We start from the raw sequence: 8,124 nt of genomic DNA on the forward strand, positions 1-8,124 counted from the left end.
TGCAGTGCCTGCAGAGGTCAGAAGAGGGAGTTGGATCCCCTGGAACTGGAGTTATAGATGGTTGTTAGCCATCATGTGAATGCTGAGAATCGAACCTGGGTCCTCTGCAAGAGCAGTCAGTGCTCTTAACTGCTGGGCCATCTCTCCAGTCCCAACGTTTAACTTTTTTATTCCCTCTCTCTCCTCTTGTGAATTAAAAAAAATCTTTGGAGAAGGAGCAAGCAAAACTTCTGCCTACAGCATAATTGGGTGATATGATAGAATGTTTTTCTTACTAGAAACATTTGCATTTTATTTTAATAAATGCCTTAAATCATAGGACTAAAGTTCTAAGAATAGAATTTCAGGCATTAGGCCAGGCATGGAAGACATTTATTTTAGGTGAGAGAGAGGGAGGGAGGGAGTTGGGGAGAGAGGGAGGAAGGGAAGGAGGAAAGGAGGGAGGGAGGGCGAGAGATTTTGTGTGTGTGTGTGTGTGTGTGTGTGTATCCTTGGGATCCTGTCCCATGTATACCAGTCATCTCACTAAGGTTGAATCATTCAGTCATTGCATTCAAAGGACACTTGACCTGGCCATATTAACACAAGAACATTTTGTCAAAGGAACATTTTAATATATTAATGTATTATTTAAAAACCTATTAAGCTTCCACATTTTAAAAAATGATTATCAAGCAATGGTATATCACATAACCTTCATCTGTTCCTGGTCTCATTATTGCCCTTCATCCCTGACCCTTCCAGCTCACCATTGATGACTTGTGTCAGAGCTGACAAATCGACATGGCCCTGCATCAAAGATCCCACCTCATGGGCAATGGCTTCTATGCCCTGCCTCACTGCTCTGTGACCACCCTAGAGCTGATGGAATCTCATTCCATCTCTGTGTACCTCGCTGGTGCCTGCCCTGCTTTCTATTAGCTGCTGTATCCTTTGCGTCTTGGTGGTGGTTGTGGTGGGGGTGCTGTGTTAACGGATGGCAGTTTGTACCTTGGGGTCCACGAATGCCTTTGGGAGTTCATGAACCCTTGGAATCCTATCACCCAAATTTGATGAATGCACTCATGTTTTGTAAAGGGAAGTAGGGGGAAGTCTGGAGTTTGAATCAAAACTTCAAACGCTCCAGTGATGCCCAAATGCAAGAAATCTTTGGTTTGTATCACTGGGCTGCATATTCCAGGCCTAAAATATGTACTGTGGGGCAATGCCACCAGTTACCTGCTGTTACAACACACCCTATGTTTATATTATCACTATGGCAACCAGTTTATATAGCACATAATCTAATGTGAATTTTGAGATATGAACTATGCACATTGGAGGCAATCTTTAAGGACTAGACCAAGAAGTTACTAGGTTAATTTTGGGCAGAACCAAATAGTCCACATTCTAGGTAGTGCTTTATCCCCCTCTACAAGATTCTGAGAACTGGGTCTAAAGGGAAATACAGTCTCTGGCTTCCATGTGGTGATACAGACTCGGGAGAAGAGAGAGAAACCCCATAAGGTGCTGTGGAAAGTGCAGGGCGTGGAAATAGGGAAGTGTTTCAGTTTATCTGCCCATTGATCATGATCAAGTCCATATTTCAGTTGAGGCAGAAATCACTCGGCAGCCACGTGTTTCAAACTGAGGTGACTCCTCACTGCATAAAGGTCAGGAAAACCAATCTGCTGACACAGGCACTTCCCCTGGCCTCACACCCATTCTTGAGTCATTGTGTCTGTAAGACTCGACTGACACAAACACCAGGTGAATCCAACTGGAGAGAAGTGGGACACAGGGCGACATGGTGGAACAGGAACACTGGAGTCTGAGGCTTGGGGTTCAAGTCCCTGCTCTGAATTTAGACAAACTTAACGAGGTACTAGAAAACTAACTGATGCTTGATGAATGGAGTTGAACAGGCCTGACACAGAAAGCAGAAGTCTTTCCCTGAAAATGGTTGCCATTAACCTTGACCCTCACACTGAAGGTCTTCAGAACTTGTGTTTGGAGTCAGCTGTAGAGAGCAGCCTGTCAGTCATCCACGCATCTCATTAGAGTTGCACTCTGAGGTGCCCAACAAGGTGGCAACTTGCATCTAGAGGCCAGAGCTGTGAACCCAGCTCCTTCCAGAACAAGGAAGGAGTGGCTGCCATGGGCAGTCCAGGTGTCCAGGTCCTCTCAGGCTAGGAAGCAGGGATGCAGCAGGGCATCCAGACTGGCTTCCACAGTTTTCCATCTTGTCACTAGGTGGCAGCACCACCCCAGTCCTACCATCCTCATGGATCTGATTGTAATCCTGGAGTTGGACAGATTCCCCCAGTCCCTCAAGCCTGGCCTGTAGCTCTAGCCCTTGAGGCAGAGCAGGCAGATCTGAGTGTTATGTACACATTTAACAATGTGACCTTGGCAAATCAGCTGACCTCCTTTGAATCTGTTTATCTGTAAGAACAAATGTGAACAGGAAAAGAGGCCCATAGGAGTCTCGGCTACCTCACCGCAGCCCAATCCCCACCCCTATACAGCACTTATTTTTCACCTTTTTTTCTTTCACAAGTGCTCCAGTGCTTATTTCAGACGAGCACATGGAGGTGGAGGAGAGAGAAGGCCCATAATAGATTCCCCTGGAACTGGAGTTGAGGATGGTTGTTAGCCGCCATGTAGGTGCTGGGACTTGAACCCGGGTCCTCTGCAAGAGCAGTCAGTGCTCTTAACCATTGAGCCATCTCTCCAACCTTTCAGTCAGGTTTTTAACTAGGGTTACAGGTGCCAGATGTGAATTCCCTCCTGGGGATGGTCCTCAAATCCAGTCAGAAAATGATTGGTTATCTCTGTTACAGACTTGTGACTATTGCACCCGTGGGCACATCTTGCCTGCAGGTCAGTAGTGTTGTGCTCAGGGTTCACAGCTGAATAGGACTGTTGATGATAATTTCCCGTCAGCAGCCTACACAGCCCCTTCGGAAACTACGAACTCTAGCCTACAGGGTAGAAGCATCCAGCTCAGCACCAGCTTCATTTCTCTACATCCTGTGACCAGAGCATGTGGTCTTCAGCAACAGGGTCTTATCACCCAGTTTTGGTGGGCATTCAACAGTGGTGGCATTAGAAAAGAGACAATTCTTTAAAATATTTTTCTTTTCAAAATAATTTTTTTTTGAAATGGTCTCCATGTAGTCCCAGCTAACCTAGAACTTACTTCATAGACCAGGCTGGCCTTAATCTCATAGAGATCTGCCTGCCTGTGTCTCCCAAATGCTGGGATCAAAGGCATGAGCCACCATGCCCAGCTTCAATTTTTAAAAATTATGTTTATATGCGTGTGCCTGTGTGTATCTGTGCACATGAATGAAGGTATCCATGGAAGCCAGAGGTGTTGGCTCCCCCAGGAGCTGGGTTACGGGTGGTTGTGAGCCACCTGACATGGTTGCTGGGAACTGAACTTGGGTCCTCTGGAAGAGTAGTAGGTGCTGTTAATCATAGAACCATCTCCCTAGCCCAAGAGGCAATCCTTGAAAGGGAAATTAGGGTGCTTTACCGGAAAGAGGGATGTCTACCAGGTGACAGAAAAGTCACTCTAATCACCTGTATTCCAGTTTTGGGTCACAGTGCAGTGACACCCTGTCTTCTGCTCCTAGGTGATAGCCCCAGACAGCCAGATCTGTATCCCAGGAGTCTGTAACCTCCAGGTCATCAGCAGTCAGCCCTTCTTCCTCAGGAAATGTTAGTCACAGGACAAATTCAAGATCTTCAAACTGAAGTAGATAAGCCTTGAGTATATAGTAGTGAATGAATTTGTGATATTTTATCATTCTTTAATTCATTTATTAAACATGCATGTAAATAATAAGCACCTTCTCTGTTAGACATGAGGGATATAACAGTAAACAAGACAAAGACAATCTCAATCCACCCTTACCTGGGGGGTAATGAATAACCAATTTAGACAGCTAAATGCTTTTTTGTCTAACACTGGCCACCTCTAGGAGACTTTGCCCAGGTTATGGATGGATTAAAACTTCTATTTATTTTTAGTTTATGTGTATGAGTGTTTTGCCCATGTGTATGAGAGTGCACCAGGTGCATGTAATGCCCATTGAGGCCAGAAGAGGGTGTTGGATCCCCTGGAAATGGAGTTACAGATGGTTGTTAGCCACCATGTGGGTGATGGGAACCAAACCCAAGTCCTCTGCAAGGGCAGCCAGTGCTCTTAACTGCAGAGCCATCTCTCTAGCCCCACAAATGGTATTTTAAAAATATTATTATTATTATTTTTAAGACAGGGTCTCCTGTAGCCCAGGCTGGTCTCAACCTCACTACATAACTAAGGATAACTCTGAAGCCATGGGATCAAGAAGTTCTGGTCTACACTAGGAATCAACAGTGTTTCCCTAGCTGATAGCTGAAGAAAACATGAAGTGGGCTGGGAAAACAGATGGTTTGGCAGATAAAGTGCTTGTTGTGCAAGCCTCAGTACCCGAGTTCAGGTCCCCAGCTCCTACATAAAATCTGTATGCATCAGTGTGCATCCGTAACCCCATTGCTTGGCGGGGGGCATAGTTGAAGACCAGAGGATCCTAGGGGTTTCCCGGCCAGCCAGCCTATCCAAAATGTTCAAGTTCCAGGTTCATGGAAAGCCCCTGTCTCAAAAAATACGGTGGAGAGTGGTAGAGGAAGACACCAGATCTTGACCGCTGGCCTCTACGTAAACACTACCACATAGTGGGAGTCAATCAATAAAAAAGGGAGGCTGGGGAGAACTAACTCCTGAAAATTGTCCTCTGACCTTCATATGCACAACATGGCCTGCACCCCTCCCTAAATAAGTTTAAATGTTATAAAAAATTAAAAATAATAAAACCAACCAAACAAACCCAAACTCCCACAAATGTAGTGTGATAAAGCCATGCTTCTCTGGCCATTTAGTTGAGAATCATCTCATACACTGATAAAAGACCACTGAATAAACAGATGAGTGGAGAAAGCGGAAGGCACGTGAGCAAAGGAAAGCGCAAGATACAGCCAAGGGTGAGGGTTGCTGGGCTCCACCAGTGCACAGGGCTTGTTCCCAGAGAGAAGGGATAGGTTGGGGTATCAGGGTAGTGTGATGGGCTGATTGGCTAGGCACCGGAAGCTCTGTGATACATTTGAGGCAGGGTGTTTGTTGGAGGGACTGCTGTGTGTCTTCTAGAATGTTCAGCAGCATCCCTGGCCTCTACTTGCTAGACACCAGTAGCAGCTCTCTCTCAAGGTGTAATAACTGAACATGTCTGATGGCCCATGGTCAAGAGCTGCTGAGCTCATGGGAATGGCTTTATTTCCTTGTTTGGTTGTTTGCTTCTTTGACTCCTACAGTAAACAGGATGAGATTAAGCTGTAGAAGAACATCTCAACAGTGTGAGGTTTCCACTTTGGCTTAGAAGAGAACAGAACCTTGTATCAAGAGCGCATATCTTCACTATATTTCTGAAGCATTATCAGGGACCTAGAACCTGTTTTCTTCCTTTGTATGCATACATGATTTGCTCATGGTCCCAAGATGGTTGCTCCACAGCTAGCATTGCATCTGCCTTCCAGGCAAAAAGAAGAAAGGCATGTGTCAACTGCAGCAGCCTCTCTTTAAAGATCTTTCTCATAAGCCCTCCCTGGCAGTATCTGCTTCAACCTCATTGGTGAGAACTGTGTCACTCAAAAAAGTGAGATTCAAAAGGACCAAAGCAAACAAACAACCCCTGCCCACACAAACGGGAAAGAAACAAAACAAAATAAAAAGCCAGGTGCAGCAGCAGGCATCCATAATCCCAGTGCTTGGAAGGCAGAAACGGGAGGATTCCTGGAGCTCCGTAGCCAGATAGTCTAGCTAATACATGAGCTCAGTTCAGTGAGCGACCTTGTCTCAAAAAGTAAGGTGGAATCTGGGCATAGTGGCACACGCCTTTAGTCCCACCCAGCACTTGGGAGAGGTAGTTGGATCTCTGTGAGATTGAGACCCACATAGCAAGTTCCAGACCAGCTGGGGCTACAGGGAAACCTTATCTCAAAAAAAAAAAAAACGGAGCTGGAGCAGCGGAAGACAGAGGACTTGGGTTCAGTTCCCAGCACCCACATGGCAGCTATGAACCGTCCTTAACTCCAGTTCCAGGGGAATCCGAAGCCTTCTTCTGACCTCCCAGGCATTGCACGACATGGGTGCATTCACGTACATGCAGGCAATACACTCATACACATAAAATAAAAATAATAAAATATTTTTTAAAAACTTTTAAGAAAACAAAAAACAACAACAACAAAAAGGTGCTGGCTGCTCTTGGAGAGGATCCAGGAGGTCCAGTTCCTAGCACTCATATGGGGATCACGCACCCTCCTCTGACCTCTAAGGGCATTGCATAACATGCAGGCAAAACACTCATACACATAAAATAAAAATAAGTAAATTTTAAAAATTAAAAAATAAAGTAGAAAACAGTAGAGGAAGATACCCAAAGTGAAACTCTGGCCTCCACACACACGTGTACTAATGTGCATCCACACGCACAAATGCACATATGACATACACACAGGATTTTTAGGAGGGACACACCTCTGTTTCCTTCCTAGCCCTATCTCCCACTCTGTGTGGTACCACTTAAGGCCAGGGCAGACGTTGCTCATCGCCACGGTAAGAATTCCTTCAAACATCTCTGCATACATGGTGCAAACCTAAAGCTCCACCATTAAGAGCTCCTTCCTTTGAGTTACGCATTATGTCTCTAGGTAGGTCTTAACATGTCAGTCCACTCTGACAGAAAGTATGAAATCTTGCTGGGTGTGGTGATGCATGCTTATAGTGCCAGCACTCAGGAGGATTACAAGTTTGAGGCCAGCCTGGCTATATAAAAAGTAGCCAAACCAAATCAAACCAAAAACCTGTTTGGTACCTTAACATTAGACTCTCTGGAGCAACTTTGGAATGCTGAAACCAGTGCGGAGAAAGGAGCCAGGGCAGAGGGAGAGAGTTTACACGTCCCCCCAAAGAAGTGGGGCACCCATCTGTCTTTTCTCCGTCATCACAAAGCCACAGGCGTAACTGCAACATGGGCTGGAAATATTAATAAACACTGCTGGTAAGTTTTGGTCCAGCAGACGGCAACCCTGTGACCTTTGAGTTCACTTGTCTCCCTTTCTCTCCCCACCCACACTTCTCAACTTAAGGCCTGAAAATCTGGCTTTCTCGTAATTCGCTTTGACACTCACTCACTCGGAATTATACTGCTAGTAAGAAGCAGACGCCAGCAGACAGGGAAACAAGCATCCCCAGGAGCCCCAAGTCAAGTTGACTGGCAGCAGAGATAATGCTATTTTGTACCCATTGCTTGCCGTAGCCTGGGCTTTCCAAGGAGAAATTGCTGACCTACATCGGTAAGAAATTGTCCGGCCTCAGTGTGCCACCCTAGACTCATACACGAGGGCTCCCTTCTCTGGACTTGCCATGTTACAGAGACCAGCACTGGTCTGTCTCTTGCTGTACCCCTTCTGGTGTAGCAAGGGGTCCTGAGAACATTAGAGACACACCTACTATGAGCCCTCTGACCTTTGCAGTCACGCTCCATCTGACCAAGACAATGCCCTTTGCTGGCTTTCAGGGGCTTCAGCTCTTCCCTGGATTCTTTTTCCCAAGGTGGCCAAAAGATGTATAGATGGAACTTGATGTGGACAGGAGGAGCCAGGGAGGGATGAGCAGCACAGATAGGCTGCAGCCGGAGGCTGTCTCCCCTTCACTACCTATACTAATGACCTCTGTATGTGATCTCTGTACTCTGTCCCAGGCCATGAAAATGTTAGGGACAAACCTGACCCACAATCATATTTTGTTGGATCACAGAGTATTTAAGACTTGAAGCAGAGCATGGTGGTACGCTCTTGTGACTGGCACTTGGAAGGCTGAAGCAGGAGAATTGCCTCAAGTTTGAGGTCAGTACCAGGCTAGCCAGGGCTACAGAGCAAGATTCTGTCTCAAAATAAATGAACTCATAATCCTCAAAATTATGAGGCCGGGGCGTGACTCTGGCAGAGCACTAAAATGTGGGAGGCCCTGGATTCCGTAAAAGAAAAGAAGAAAAGAAAGGACAAGAAGGAAGGAAGGAGGGAGGGAGGGAGGGAAGG

At 46.1% G+C, this 8,124-nt stretch overlaps 1 long non-coding RNA gene across 1 annotated transcript in view; it reads left to right on the plus strand.

Moving 5' to 3' along the window:
- LOC115067105 overlaps positions 1-7,024 on the plus strand; it is a 21,967-nt gene extending 14,943 nt beyond the window's left edge. The window contains exons 2-3 of the long non-coding RNA XR_003846542.1: positions 745-926; positions 6,922-7,024. This is a non-coding gene — a long non-coding RNA (uncharacterized LOC115067105). The remainder of the gene's footprint in view (positions 1-744; positions 927-6,921) is intronic.
- Positions 7,025-8,124: the final 1,100 nt, after the last annotated feature.

Source organism: Nannospalax galili, unplaced genomic scaffold (genome assembly GCF_000622305.1).
Source record: "Nannospalax galili isolate Female #2095 unplaced genomic scaffold, S.galili_v1.0 scaffold24, whole genome shotgun sequence".
Lineage (NCBI taxonomy): Eukaryota > Metazoa > Chordata > Mammalia > Rodentia > Spalacidae > Nannospalax > Nannospalax galili.